Source organism: Genypterus blacodes, unplaced genomic scaffold (assembly GCF_046128005.1).
Source record: "Genypterus blacodes isolate CSIRO-AG114 ecotype Tasmania unplaced genomic scaffold, CSIRO-AGI_Gbla_v1 ptg000053l_1, whole genome shotgun sequence".
NCBI classification, from domain to species: Eukaryota; Metazoa; Chordata; class Actinopteri; order Ophidiiformes; family Ophidiidae; genus Genypterus; species Genypterus blacodes.
Window position 1 is genome coordinate 5735344 of NW_027466865.1, and position 14863 is coordinate 5750206.

Here is a 14863-nt window from a genome sequence, read left to right on the forward strand (position 1 = left end):
GCTCCAGATACAGATTTATACGCTGTCACAGGGGATGATTTCTGGGAAGTGCACAGACTCAGACATATTATTTTGAAAACTGCATTTAATATAGCCCAGAGAAAATTATCCACTGTGATATTTTGCTTGTCTCCTACATAAATAATTCATTGTTTTTATGTGCCCTCATGCTGCCTTGGGGATTGGAACAGCTGAGTGTTTTCACAACGTATTTGTGTCCAATCTTCAGCGTATTGGGCGTTCTCTAATCAAACCACAGTAAACATGCCGAGAATGTTTGTTGAGTCATCTCCTTATCAGCTAATCAAATGGCTTATTTGCCAAACCGGAGCTCAGCACAGCTCTGGTTGGGCATGTTTCAATTAATAGCTCATCTGTTTGATTGACTATGCAGTCGTACAGCTGTAGGTGATAGGATTCACCTCCACAGGCTATGATGTATGGGCTATATGTTTGCCGCAACAATGAGGGAGAGGCATGGTAATTTAAGCAAATACATTGAAGGGAGCGAATAAGTCAGGCGCTCTATTGTTCTTAAGAGTTAAAACTCTCCGGAGGCTCTTGTTAGTAGTTCTCTCCCGTCTGTGTAGGTTGTTCGACCCCACAAAGGACTCTCTATGTACGTACAGTATGTAGCTATTTTCCCTCGAGAGCTGTTTCTGTGAAAGAACTAGCATGAAAGTGCAAGTCATAGAGAAAATTTCAAAGGCAGAAGCCAGGACAGCGACATGGAGCTGCCAGGGATTGGTGAGCAATCAGATAGGGCAGAATTGATGACCTGGCTCAGGATGGATTTCTTGGAGCGGGCTGCCAGACCGAGGTAATACTTTCAGGCTCTTATCAGCACTGGCATAAGCTGAGTGCTGCATCACCCACTTCCCAGCGTCAGCTTATTATGAGAGTCCATGATGTGTGATTGCTTGTACTGCTTTTGTGTGTTTCAGGGTCTGTGTGCACAGGACACCCTTGGCGAGAGGAGGAATACTGAAGACCTCTGTCATTGTAAACCCGGCTGTTGTAATGACATTTTGCAACCAAAAAAAAGTGTTTTTCAAGGTTTCCTATGACTCAGAAGCTGAAAGGTGTCAGTGATGGAACTCTGCAAACCCGAATAGACAGTGGCAGATATGTCATACTTTCTTATATTCTTCCATTCTTGCTGAAATATGTGTGGTGAATTTAATATGTTGCAGAATTCATTGTGGAAGGAGTGTGTGAATGATGTGGGTGAGCCTCTTTATCTATGTGCAGCTCTAAAGAGCTCTGAAAGGACAGAAACACATTATAACTGCACAGGCCTGCACACACCGTAAATAACAAATCAAGTAAGGAAGTAGTTCATAACTTCAAACACATTGTTGTCTGTGCTGGAATAATGATCACAAAGTGTTCTAAACGAGTTTTCACACTGTACAGAATATTTTGCTTTTTGAAACGATTTAATGCCTTGCCCAAAAGCACGTCAGCACGGCCGACGCTGCCGGTTGGACTCTGGCTCATCCAGTTCTGAGAGATTGTCCCTTTAACCTTTATTAACCAGGCCGCCCGGAGGAGGTAACAGTAGAAAAAAAAGACTGGAACACTTCAAAGATAAAAGAGTGATTAAAGATCTCAATCTGCATCCTGCCACGGCAATTTATATCAGACGCTTTCCCCCCTTTTCCGCGAATAAACAACGTGGTTTCAGACGCTTGGACGCCGAGCATCTCTATGGTAACAGCCCTCAATTACCGATGATTGGCCAACCCGTGGGAATGTTTCTATTCCCCCGGTGCCGTGATTGGTCGGTGGGCGGTCTGAGCTGCCTGACAGTCTGCAGCGTTCCGGGTTATTGTCAGTCCCAGCAGCTCGGCACCAGGGCAGGATCGCATCCCGGAGCTGCTTGAAGCGGCTCGGCTCTTTTATTCACACTTTCATCGCTTCTTATTTGTTCAAACACCAGAAAAAAAGAGCCACCGGAGCACCGCTACTGAGCTCCAACGCACATGCATCAACCGGAAGTCAGACACTAAAATCGGGAGGCAAAGGCATCCCGGAGAGGCTGCCGACAACCAACCGGAGAAAGTGACGGACGGAGCGGAGCCTAATCACCGGGATTTAACATCGCGTCGCCGCAGCACTTAAGGATATTTCCGGCACCTGCTTTTCACCCAGCCTTGATTTTTGTATCTTCCGTGTACATTGACACAGATTGGCCGAGATCGATACATTTTTACAATTTCACGATCCATTTGAAAGCAGCTGGTGTGTAGCGAGCAGGTGGAACACTTTAACCCGGCGCGTAACAGCGGCGGATTTTGGAATACTGCGTAGTCGCTCAGCCATCCAGCCTCCCGGTTAACGTTTCCGTTTTTTTTACATATATTTGGAGATATCAATACCGGGAAGGACAAACAGTCGGAACCTTCGACTTTGTACCGGAGGCTAAACGTTCAAACCCCGGAGCGCACTTAGTGACGCGACCTTTTTTCTTTTTTTCTCGCCTTTCCCCCCCGAATCGAGCATCCAAAAGCATCGCTTATTAACTTTGCATGCTCGGGGCTGTAGTGCGGGATCTTATTCGCCGGCTTAACGGTATATTTGCATCCCTTTGGAAGAGGAGGACAAACTTAATCAACGTACTGACGTCGACACAAAAGCAGTTGTTGGATTTTTGGGAGCAAGAGAATGAAACCTGTTTAAATCGGGAGCTGGTGTGAAGTGTGAGGCAGATCTGAATCAGCTGTGTGATTGCCACGATCTGCATGGATCTCTAAGTCTGCACCACGGAGCAATTTATGGTAAATATACCCTCAATCTTGCTTTCTTATCCAGTTTCGACAGCTCGATCGGGGCCATTCTCTGTCATCCTCCAGCTCCCTGTTAGAGCCTCGCTGCATCTTTTGTGGGGATAAAGAGATGAGCAGGAGAAAAAATATTGAATGTATGAAATGTCCTTTACGTAGCTCACATGACGCTGTCTGAGGTTTAAAGCCTTTGTTTCCATGTATGACCCTCCATAAAGGAAGTGTTGTAAAAGCGACGTGTTGGAGAGCCGCTCCCGGATGGCTTTAGGACCCCGCTTTGATGTGTAATATTGCTCTTTTCAAGTATGGGTAGCAATTAAGTATATTGTCGCCGGTATTGCACCGCAGGCACCCCGGGCAGGAGTGTGTGTGTGTGTGTGTGAGGCGCTGGAGGAGTTGCGGCTCCGGAGCAAAAGGTGCGAAATTCTCCCCTCAGTACGCCCGCGCCTGCGTCACTGCGCCCCGGGGAGGGTGAGCGGCGTCTGCTGCAATTAGTGGATGTTTCACCCCGGAGTGTTAATGAAATACTCTCTCTTTTTATAGCGCGCCGGCATATTGTGAGAGACTCCTTCTTCTTTTTTCTATCAACGAAGGAACTCGTAAAATGCACCGAGATGAGCCCGTAACGCTGTAAAACTTTTGACTTTGTGCGTCACCGATGTCTCTCCGTGCTGCACTGAGGCTCCGTGGGCAATAATGAATCACTATCGACGGGGATGATGAACGCAGGAGGCAGATGGGAAAGGAAGGAGTGTGTAAACCTTAGCTCACGTTTTTAATTCGGATATGCGTGTGAGCGTCGGCTTGATAAAGGTCAGACTATTTCCACCCCCGTGAACTTTGAGCCTCCCGGCTTGCTGAGGTGGCTTTGCAATATTTAGCTCCATCGCTCAGCCCCCCCGCACACACAAATGAGGCTGCGCATTATGCTGAGTGTGCATTGAAAAAGCTGCACACACACTATGTTTTATCATTAGACTTACAAGCGTCCTCAGAATTTATCTTCCTCGCAGGCTCCAGTCATTCTCTTCCCCCATGCAGCAGCCCCGCAGACAGGCAGCTCGCTGAATGTAATATGGGCCCCTCCAGCAGGCCAGGCGCCCCCACAGTCAGGGCACCTGCCACTGAGCCTCCCTGGCTGTATTGAATAAAACATCCAGTGATGTATGAGGCAGGGGCTGCACCCGAGGGGGCAGAACTGCCTCATTTACTTCCTCCACTCTGCGCCTATGACCTGCTGAGCAAATTGTGCTCATATTAGCTCTGCGGCTGCTCCTCACCTAAACAAATAGTCTTCCCAGCATAATGCTTGCCTTAACTCAACATGATGGTTGGACAAGGAAGCGGAGAGCAGAATGGCAGAAAAGCGTTAATATCTGGGTCACTGAATTGCCTTTTGGAGTTGGTTCTTCTGCTTGTGCCTCCTTTATTTTCGGGCTGTCAGAACGCTGGATCTTCTCAAGTAAAGCAAAGACCTTAGTCATGTTGTCTTTGCTTCCTGTCCACATCGACCAAACAAAGGAAAATGCAAAGTGTAGAACGTTTAAAATGTTTTTTCCAGGTTAAATCTTCATTGTCACTTCATTGATGGAATTCTGAATTTCTCATCTCCTGCTAATAAAGCAAACATCCTTAGAGGACACATTTTAGCAATACACTAAAACAACCCTGGCGTTTTATTAATCTGCAACTCAAATTCCACCAGGCTTTGATTGATTGATAGCATTTAGGGTGTGCTCGCTGTATTCTTTGCTTATTAAAGTGCCTGCCTGAAGTGAATAAGTGAGCCCCACTCATGAATATTGTTATAGTGGCTGAAGTTTAATTTCCTGCACTGCATATTAATCTTTTTTAATCCTTGCATGGTTTGATTGTCCCTACACCTACCCACAGGCAGCAAAACTCATTTTGGCACTTATGATGACTTAAGTAGTAGATATAGATATACTCCATATAGTGTGTGTGTACGTGTGTGTGTCCCTGAAAAGGTGGCTGGCTGTTTTATGAAGGTGCTCGCGTTGCATCCCACAAATCAAAGATTTCAATAACAACTTGATTTATAGAACAACACAGTGTAGGTCTCTGGAGAAAAGAGAACTGTTCCCAGACAAACAGATGTTCTACAAAAGCACAAAGCATATTTCCTGGAAATATCATCGGACACACACACACATTAAGGAACACACAAATGTTCTCTGTCAAAGCAGCGTCAGCAGCAGCTCATTATGCGCACGATCAAAGTATTTCACGTCAGGAGAAGGCCGTGCTCCAGCCCTTATTTCTAACCATTTTCATATGCACACAAACAAGACGTGGCCTTTTCCTGCTGTACAGTGTTATAATATTGAATATAAACTCTGTTGTCCCTGTAGGGAGATTTGTCTTCCACATATTTGCAGTATTACCCAGAGTGCATCATAAAACAAAAGCTCTCTGCACAAATCACTGTGGCGGAACAAACATACCCTTCAACCAAATGAGTGCAGGTGAAATGGGCTCAGCCTCGGTGTGATGATGGGATCTGACTTGAGACGTGCAGGTATTGGGCAACAATAATTGTCTTTGTGTTTGCGTGTCGGTGTTCTGCGTAGCTGCAGGTTCCCCCTCCATGTTTGACATTAAGGCCTTGTCGGTCGGCTGGTGCTGTAGATCAAACTCCTCCACGCTTCATTTCTTTTAGTGACTGTCGTCTTCGTGCCTGCGCTGTTTCGGGAGTGGGGCTCTCAGCTCTCAGCTCCTCTCGGGTCCGTCCGTGCTCCCACAATGTCGGGGTCAAACACTCCAGCACTTTCAACCGATTCAGGGTCGCCACCGACAAAACACTGGTCTTCACTCTGCGACCATTTATCAGCGCCATACGATACGGCTATAAATGAGCTTTTCCCGATGCTATTGACCTTGTGGAAGTGAATGAAATCAAAGCTGCTTTAGATCTAATTGTACGCATACCTGCACAGTCTTCTGACTTCAGTTCAACTTTATAGTTCTGCGTTTAGTCATTTGAATGTCATTAGAGTGGAAAGTGTGTGTGTGTGTGTGTGTGTGTGTGTGTGTGTGTGTGTGTGTGTGTGTGTGTGTGTGTGTGTGTGTGTGTGTGTGTGTGTGTGTGTGTGTGTGTGTGTGTGTGTGTGTGTGTGTGTGTGTGTGTGTGTGTGTGTGTGTGTGTGTACTGCCTGGTTTACCTGGCTTACCTGGCCGCGCCTCTGCTCGGTGGCCGCTCTTCATCAGGGTTATCTGCAGCCACTTAGTGTGTGATGGACAGCAGTGATCCCCCGACCTCTCCTCTCCCCTCTCCTCTCATCCCGTCTGCTTGGATATAAGTCACGTTTTCTCCGGGCCCCGGGGTTAATGTATAGCTGCTGCTTTTCAAAGGTTAACAGAGACGTGGGCCTGTTTTTTTCTGTTTGACCGTGTGCGTGTGAATGTGCAATCTAGGCAACAGGAGACGTACAGTTTCTTCACGTGGTTACTGAATATGCTGGTACTGTGGCGGGGGGGAGAGTCTGGGTGCAGTGCAGTTTATAGTTTGCTCCATAACCCAGGCAGAGAAGCGAGAGGAGGCAATGCTCCGCTTCCAAAGCGTTCACAGAGGAAGAGAGCGAATAAAGCAAATGTGACAAGCTCTCCAACAGCGAATTTGCTCTCTTTAAAAACAATGCTGCTCCTGCCTTCCTCATGGTCACATTGATTTGTTCTGGGTGACAGTGCAGGCTGCTGTGAAATCACCCCAGCGCCATTGATCTCAAGGAGAGGAAGGAGGAGGAGGAGAGGGAATGAGAGCCTGGCGACAGTGAGCAACATGGGAAAATCCTCACTGTGCCCTCTTCAACCTCAGCCAGCAATAAAATGAAGGCCTTGGATGCTATCAGATCAGCCCCTGCTGTACTGCTTCAGCCTCTGTATCATAGTCTAGTCAGCGCTTTGATTTGTTTTGCAGGCTCGTACACGCTGTTTGATTTGCTATTGTGCTTTGCCGTGTTTCACATTATCTTCTGAACTCTTTATTGCCTCTGTTTTCCATGCCAGAAGCGAGGCTGTATTTTATCTCATGCAGGCCACTGATTAATCTCTCCCTCTATGCTGCTGTACTTTAATCTTGAATGGGAGATATCTGATTCTCCTCGGCTATTGAGGAAGATCAAACTTTAATGGAACAAGGAACCGCACATCATCCTAATCTCCATCTCCCTGCATTTTGCTTGACTGCTCTCCCTCGGGCTTTGTAGCTTTCTGCAGTAGCAGGAAATACATCAGACAGATAAGATGTTTTCTCCTCATGCTTTGGTAATTTATTCCCTGTTGACAATAGCCACTACTTTACTTTGCCGCTGTTTGATTACCTGGTTGAAGGAGCAGCGGGTAAAAGCAAGGGGGATTGATTGACGCCTACAAATATGCTGTGTGACCTAAATGTGTGAAACTTTTCCTGAAGCTTTAATTAGCCTTTCACAATCCAGTCCTTGCACGGGAAATGTGCGAGCCCTTTTTGTTTATTTATCGACATGTGTGTGTGAGAGATTGGGCCATGTGTGACCTGCGTCATCTGTCTATAATAGCCCGAGGTAAGATAAGTCAGCTGTTTAGATGTATCAAGGTTCAATGTGTTTGATTATCCTACAGTCAATCCAGGAATGAGCTATTGACTGCTAGTTTCTCCTCCATAGCACGCAGACGTGAGCGTTGTGCTGACCAGCATTGGGATTGTGCCTGGCTAGATGCATATTGTTGCAAATGGATAACACTTATGGAGTGTCACACCTCCCACAGACAGTGTGTGTGTCCGTGACAAAAAGAGGCTATTACCCAATTCTAAGGCGGTTGCTGTAAGGTAATGAAATTTCCACTGACTGGAGAAAACAATGTTGTCTGGGCTGGATTGTAATTGCAGAAGCCACGTCGCCATTTTCCTGACTTCAGCGTGAATGCAATACGATGTAATAAAACTCTGGAGATTTTTATCATTTATTGCCAGGCCTGGCAGCAGCAACAGGGAGACTAAGCTGAGGTTTGCACAGATAAAACTCATTCAATTTACTTGTTGAATTTTAACCAAGCTGGAGAGCATTTACAGGGCCGCACACATGTGACCCATAGGGAAACCTTTACGTGTTTGTACGAGGCTTGTGCAGGGCAACCATATTGTTAATATAAAGCCACAATTTCCGTAATCTGAATGAAGGACTAGTGTGGAATTTCCTTCATTTTCGGCGGTGTGTGTGTTATTATTTGTGTCAAGAAAGGCTAGAAAATCTGTATGATATTACACCCTGAGGCCAAAGAGCTTCTGTGTGTCTGCCTCCACTCGCATACAAAAACACAGGAGCATTGACATCAGGACACGTATGGACACACACACACACACACAGGCGTGCGGGCACACACACACACACACAGACACAGACACAGACACACACTTCTAGCCCTGTTTTATTACCTCCTGCCTGCTGCTGGAATTGCTTTCCTCCCTCGAGTGAGCCAGGCAAAGCCGGCTTTATTGTGTTAACCTATTTGTGTGTCAAGAGCGATTGCAGCGTTCTTTATCTCTGTTTGTATTTGGATGGGGAGAGAGGGAGGGAGGGAAAATGAGAGAGAGACGGAGGGAGAGAGAGAGGGAGAGGAGGGAAAGGAAAGAGGGAGGGGGGGGTTTGCACAGGAGCCAGGCGAGCCAGCGGAGTTAGACGGATGGTCGGTCACCTCGCTCCACTCTCGAGGATAATGACTGGTTGCTTAGCAATAACCCACCCCCGCCCCACCCCCCCTGCCTGACTTGCATCCAGAGTAATCACCTTTTTCCTCTAAAAGATGTCATATATAATTATGAGGCCCACTGCCATCCTTTCAAATGGCCTAATGGGTCCTTTCATTTATTTAGCAGAGTGGGTTGATGGTGCGAGAGGATGAGGATCTGGGCTATGAACTCATGGTGCTCGTATATTGCAGGTATGTGTGTTGAGAAGTTCATACTGCAGGTATGGACGTGCGTGCGTGTGCACTTACCACGATCTGTAACTGTGTGTGTGTGTGTGTGTGTGTGTGTGTTGAGCAGTTGGTGGAGTTTGATCAGGATCGCCACTGGCATTGTATAACCTTTGACCCTAATGCAATCGTGGCAGCGTAGCATTCAAATAGATGCTAAGGCACCGTGGATGGTGTCCAGAGGATATGAGTGCCTCTTCGTATTAGCTCTTAGTTTTATTAACATTTTTATTGAGTTGAACAAATTGCTGACCTTTTGTGCCATAATGAATTGCCGGCTCTGCTTAGGAAAAATGGGAGTTTTGGCAGAAGTGACTGGCATCAATCCAGGCTCCTGATTTGCCGTTTGTTTATTCAGCAGGTGACATCACTTAATACTACCCCCCCCCGCTCCCTACATTTCAGTTGTGTTTGACTTCAGCTCTCAGGTGTCAGACAGTAGATGCTGCCTGCAGTCGGCTGAGTTTGTTCCCTGGAATGTTCAGTGTCTGTGCTTTTAAATGGCAGGATGAAGTTATAATATCTGAACATGACCCCAATTTAAGCTGCCTTTCATCTTCAGCAGCCCATGTTGGCCCAAAGTCCAGAGTCTTTTTAATGCTAGGCCAATTATCCTCTCTGCTTTTCAAAGTGGATTTTTTTTCTCCCTTTGACTTTTATGAAGAAGTAAAAAATCAAATAAATTACAAATTCCCTGTCAAGTCCACATTAAACCTTAACTTGTTTATGCTGATTAAAGAGCTGAGCCAGTGTAACCGGTTAGTGTTTTGGATAGATGTCTGTGCTGTAGTGGAGCTTCTTTAAATGATGTCAGCCATGTCTGATATTTACCCATCTGTGTTCTTCCTTTATTTCCTGTTCAGTGCCATCTTTCTTTATCCAGGCTCATGCACCATTGCTAAAAGTGACAGCTTTGCACGTCCTGGGAGCCTCGTACAGATAAACTAAACATACAGCACCCCCACCCCCGTCTCTGTGGTATGCTTCTGTGGCTGCGTCTATAGGAACAGCTGTCCAGCTGTCACCACAGCCAGCCAGTCAGCCGCTCTCCAAGGCAACATCTGTAGAGACTGAACGCACAAGGGCAGCCTGCCGCTCTCCGCTTGTCCCCAAAGACCACGGAAGTATGTCAGGCCTTTTGGCTGCACATTACCACTGACCACATCGAGCGTATCAGAGGGGCTTGATTGAATGTTATCTGCTCCTTTGCCTCTTCAGTAAGCTCTCTGAGGCGGCAAACGGCTTTTTATCGCAAACTGTTCAGTTTCAGGGCGGATCCCTAAAGAATATGGTGATTGATAACACCTCAGCAGCTCTTTAAAAATATGTGTTTGTACAGCCCAAAAACATGACACATAGTCTGTATTAATCGTCATCTGCCTCTACAGATATTCTGTGTGTATGTGTGGTATGTGTGTGTGAGTGTGTGTAAACAAAATCCCAGCGAGCAAGGTGTAATGGCCTGGAACTGACGAGAACCCACTGGGAGAGTCACTCCTTGATGTAGCCCCCCGCGCCCCCCTCCTACATTTCCTTCCTCCTGGCAGCGGAGCGTCGGAGAGGCAAACAGCGGCGCACAGATCCATGTGAGCAGGGAGATGAACGGAGATCCTGGTCCCCTCTGTCAGCCACAAAGTAGGATCAGGGAGACCACATGGGACTTTCTCCAGGGAAGAGCAAAGGGAAGATCGGGGGAAAGCAGCTGTTCAGTGTTTTTCTGTTACTCCTTTTCTCCGTGTTTCCCTCGCTCTCCTCCTCTCTCAGGCTGTCATCAGCTTCTGTCAGGTTGTTTTGGTGACACGGTGTCGTTCCAGACGGAATCGCCGCAGTTTTAGTGCCGACGAGGATGAGATGAGAAGTTGTACTTTGAAAGTGTCACGATCGCTCCCGTGACTGGTGGATGTGTTTTGAACTTATTAAAGGACGTGATTTGTTCATCAGGCCTCTCGCACACACTCAGCCGCTCCCCACAGACAGCTGCACACTCATAAAGGCTCTGGGCGAAGTTTGACGGATCCTGTTTACTGGAGCTGAGAGAATGCCTGGGTATTTCAAATTAAGTGTCACTTAAGGCTCGTCTTTTAGTCGGCTTTCCATTTTGTTCCCCATCTTTAGTGACAGCACTGTGCTGCCAATTGTAACGGGGATTGAGAGGACGACATTTGGTGATTACACATTCTGTCATGATTGAGAGGTGATGCTGCAACTCCAAGCAAAACCAAATTCCATATGGCTGCAGTGAAATCTCTCCGCCCATACTGAGTTACACTCAGACAGCCCCCCTGTGCTGATGACAGGGAAATCGCCGCTCATGACTTATCGTTTTATCATTCAAATTCCCCCCATTGATGCTCGGAGCCGTGATTGGCAGCCACGCTTGAAAGCCAGAGCTATCTCAATTGAGCCGCGGCAGCCAGTTGGTAACCGTGACAATGGTCTCTGCGTTGTTTTCACACTTTTTCTGCTGTCACAGAAACCTCACTGATTGCTTGTGTGCCAAGACGGCATCCTATTAATCTTTTAAATAAGGGCCGCAGCCCAGCGGTATTGTTTGCAGAAAACCGAGAGGACCTTGTGAGACCACACTGAAAAGGAAAAGGGGCAACAGGGGCTGAATCAGTCTCATTGTGGCAGGAAAGCTGAGCCTCCTTAAAACCAACAATATTAGAAATCTAATAGCTGCAGTGGAGATAGATGGTGCTGAGGCCTGCATATGGCCAAAGCTCCGCCGCCCCACCAGATAACTCTGTGGGCGCTGTTGTTTTCCGCCCCACTCAGCCTCGCTCCCCAGATGCTTTCTGTGCTTTCTGTGCTTTCTCTGCATCGCGGCAGTCTGAATAAAAGCCTCTGTGTTTATGGCTATTTTCTTTTTTGTATGTACTTATTGATCCCTTTCAGCTAGGTTGGAAACAAATTTATTTTTTTCAATTCTGGGCTCAAACAGCATAACAGCAGCGTGTTCTGAAATGGCAAATCCTTGATGTATTGTGATGTGACCTACGGAAGGAAGAATAATGGCTCACCCCTTTGACACTCTGTACTTAGCTGGCGATGTATTTGAAGGAAACACAAAATGTGAATGAAATGAAAACAGTGTCCTTGTACAAAAGTATGTTTCTTATATCTGAGAAAAAGCAGTGGAAACATCTGCTATTGTTTACCGCTGAATGAAAGCTACTATCTTGAAAAGGCTTTCTGCACTTTGATTTCATGGACCAGGCTTTTATGTTTAATTAGGTGTGATTTGTGAACATTTCCCAAGTGGTAGGGAGTCTTTTTTTTTTTTTAAACTGTGTGTTTTCTTGTCAAGGGGTTGTTAATGCAAAATTGGTACAATCCTCCTGACACCTCCTGCTTTGTAATGACTAACTTTTCATGGATGTGGAAGATGCATCAGCCGTCTATGTGCCTGTGATGCCTTGATGAAAGGAGCAAATTTGACAAAGCTTTATATATATCATCGTCTTGTTTATTCCCTCTACATGCTGCTGCTACGGTGAACCCAGATCACTAATTGACACTGAGGTCAGAGCCACATGATAGCAACACGGCTGGTCAGTGGAACTGGATATTCCCTCTACAGTAAGCTACCACTGCTTTGTCATCATCTACGTGATCTCACACACACCCATATGCATACGTGGGTGTGTATGGGCATCGGTGCATGCACGAGCATTTGAGCGTGTCGCTATTCACAGCTATTCATCTTCTTTGACACACAGTCGCCCCTCCTCTTCAAAAACAGTGGAAATCAATCCATTAATAATGAAAGGCAGAGTTCAGAACAATGTGGCCCCACTGTTAGACTTTATCTGACACTGCTGTAATCTCACTGGATGCTCAGAGAATACGGAGTAATGAGGAATAATCATCAGAAGGAATCACTGAAGTGTAGCATTTGTGTTTTTTTTATTATGTTCTTAAATACAAACTAATGTCGGCTTACTTGTTTAATATTTGACGTCCTGCTCCGGTTTATCCACTGTAGTATTTTATGTAAAATTGTCCTGAGGGCACTACAGCTGGTTTGCAGTTGTAGATGTTTTCTTTCATTTCTGTGTGTAGAGCCTCGCTGCACTGGCTTTTATCAACAAAGTTCTTTCTGCTTTAAGTGCTTTTCCTGCTCTTTGTGCGATAAAACGAGCGAGCGTCTCTAACAGTCGCTGCTTGGAATGTACGAGCAACTGCAGCTCTGTATTCTTTTCCGACATGCACATTTTCTCTCTTTTCTAAGCGTGTTTGCAGGTTGAACACGAACACATCTGTCATATATTCACACACACAGTCTCGCTCCACCTTAAATCTGATCTGCAGAAATCAGCCCGAGCTCTTTGTATACATCTACGACCCCCCCCCCCACCCATCCTCCCAAAAATGCTCAGTTCCTCCAGTTTCAAAGCGTTCGCATAGCTGGACTGTGTCGAAGCATGCCCCTCCTCGCTGACCCCTCCTCTTGGAGACGGCACTCTTGACCTGCTGCCCCATTGTTTCCAGTTGGGATGGATGGGGTGCCGCCTCTGCCGGCGCGATCCTTCACTCAATAGCTGGTCCATCTGTTGACTGCGTGACTCTGGGTTACAACCAGGGATTTAGCTCCGTCTGTGCGGGGTGTGAAAGGAACTATCTCAGGGGGCTTCCTGAATAGGACTTTAAAGCTGCAGTGGCGGGCTGTTGTGATGCCGCCCGCACCCCCTGCCCGCCCGCCCTCCCTCTCCGTCATCGGCTCAACACAGCCGGCTGGGTGTGTGCAGGATGAGAGGCCTTCATTGTGCCTGTTCACAGGCCCCTAGGCGACAGGGTCACCTTGTCCTCAAACAAATGTTGCCCTCAGTGGGATTGTTGGCACTGCGTGTCTATGTTTCTCAGAGTGTGTGTGTGTGCGTGTGTTAGAGGGGGAGTGGGTATTTGAGTATAAGAATGCATCATCAGGAAGAGGGTAGAGGCCTTGGCTATGAGGACATTTATCTAACATCTCTGCCTTTCACATCAAGGCCCATTCAGTTCAGCCCGTCTGCGTGAGGCATTCAAAGCCCGTCACAGATAGAGAGACACTGAGCTGCTTTACAGGACAAACTGCTCTCAGCCAGCATTTAGACTAACAAAGCTGCTGATGTCATTTTCCATTTCTCTTGTATATTCAGCTTAGACAGAAAACCTTTTGAACACATTATCCTTGTTTTGTGTTTGTTTTGTCTCTCGCACTAAATTAGGTTTTGTGTTGTTGCTTTGGGATTTTGCGGCTCTGTTCTTGGGTTTGTTCTCTCCCTCTAACGGGCCATATTTATGAACAGATACAACATCTGTGACAGTTTTGACAGCTGGTTCACCTTAAGTAATTAATGTTGAAATGACAAACTGTCAGAAATTTATGCTGAGCTTTTCTGTCTATGTGCGAGCTGTTGTATGTTGTTTTCTCTTAAGTGAAAATAAGCAGGACCCTGCACTCCGCTCCTTATGAATAATACTCCCGTCCACGAATAGAAGACTCTCTGTTTGGCATTAGTTTGTGTTTGGAATTTCATTATCTTATTTAAATACAGGTCAAAGTGGCTGCACATAAATTCATGTCTGTGTTATTTTATGAGCTTCTTTCTCTCGTCTTTGCCTTAATAGCTTCTGACAGTGTAAATAAGTCAACTGCAGCCTAATTCACTACTCTTCTCTATCTACTGGGAGGTCATTCCGGTTGGCCTGGCCTTGGCAGGAGTTTAGCCCTGAAGAACAACAGCTAAACATTCCCATCTCCACTGTCAGGGTCCTTTGCTTTATCACAGGGGCACGGCTTCACCACCGGGTTTGCCAGTCCAGGGGCTCCGATTGCCCTCCTTTGCCATCACAGGATGTCCCCCTTTACCTCTGTGAAGATGATTTAAGTGGCGCCGTCTGTTCCCTTAATGTCGTCCGCATGTGAGCGTGTGTGTGTGTGTGTTGTGACTCACCTCCGCTCTGTGGAACGTTAAATGGTTAGAGATAGAGAAGCGGGTGGGTTGGTTCAGGAATGGTGCCCCCTTTTCCAGGCGAGAGGGCTGAGATGGGAGTTGGGGGGGGCTAGTTCAATAGAATGAGTGGAGGTAGAAAACTGCAGTGACAGCAGAATGAAT

General features: G+C 46.6%; 1 protein-coding gene across 1 annotated transcript in view; it reads left to right on the plus strand.

The window, feature by feature from the left end:
- The first annotated feature begins 1852 nt into the window (after nucleotides 1-1852).
- Nucleotides 1853-14863, plus strand: part of fam222aa (family with sequence similarity 222 member Aa) — a 42810-nt gene continuing 29799 nt past the window's right edge. Inside the window, exon 1 of the mRNA XM_076150905.1 lies at nucleotides 1853-2780. The gene's annotated coding sequence lies outside the window, so the exon portion shown is untranslated. The remainder of the gene's footprint in view (nucleotides 2781-14863) is intronic.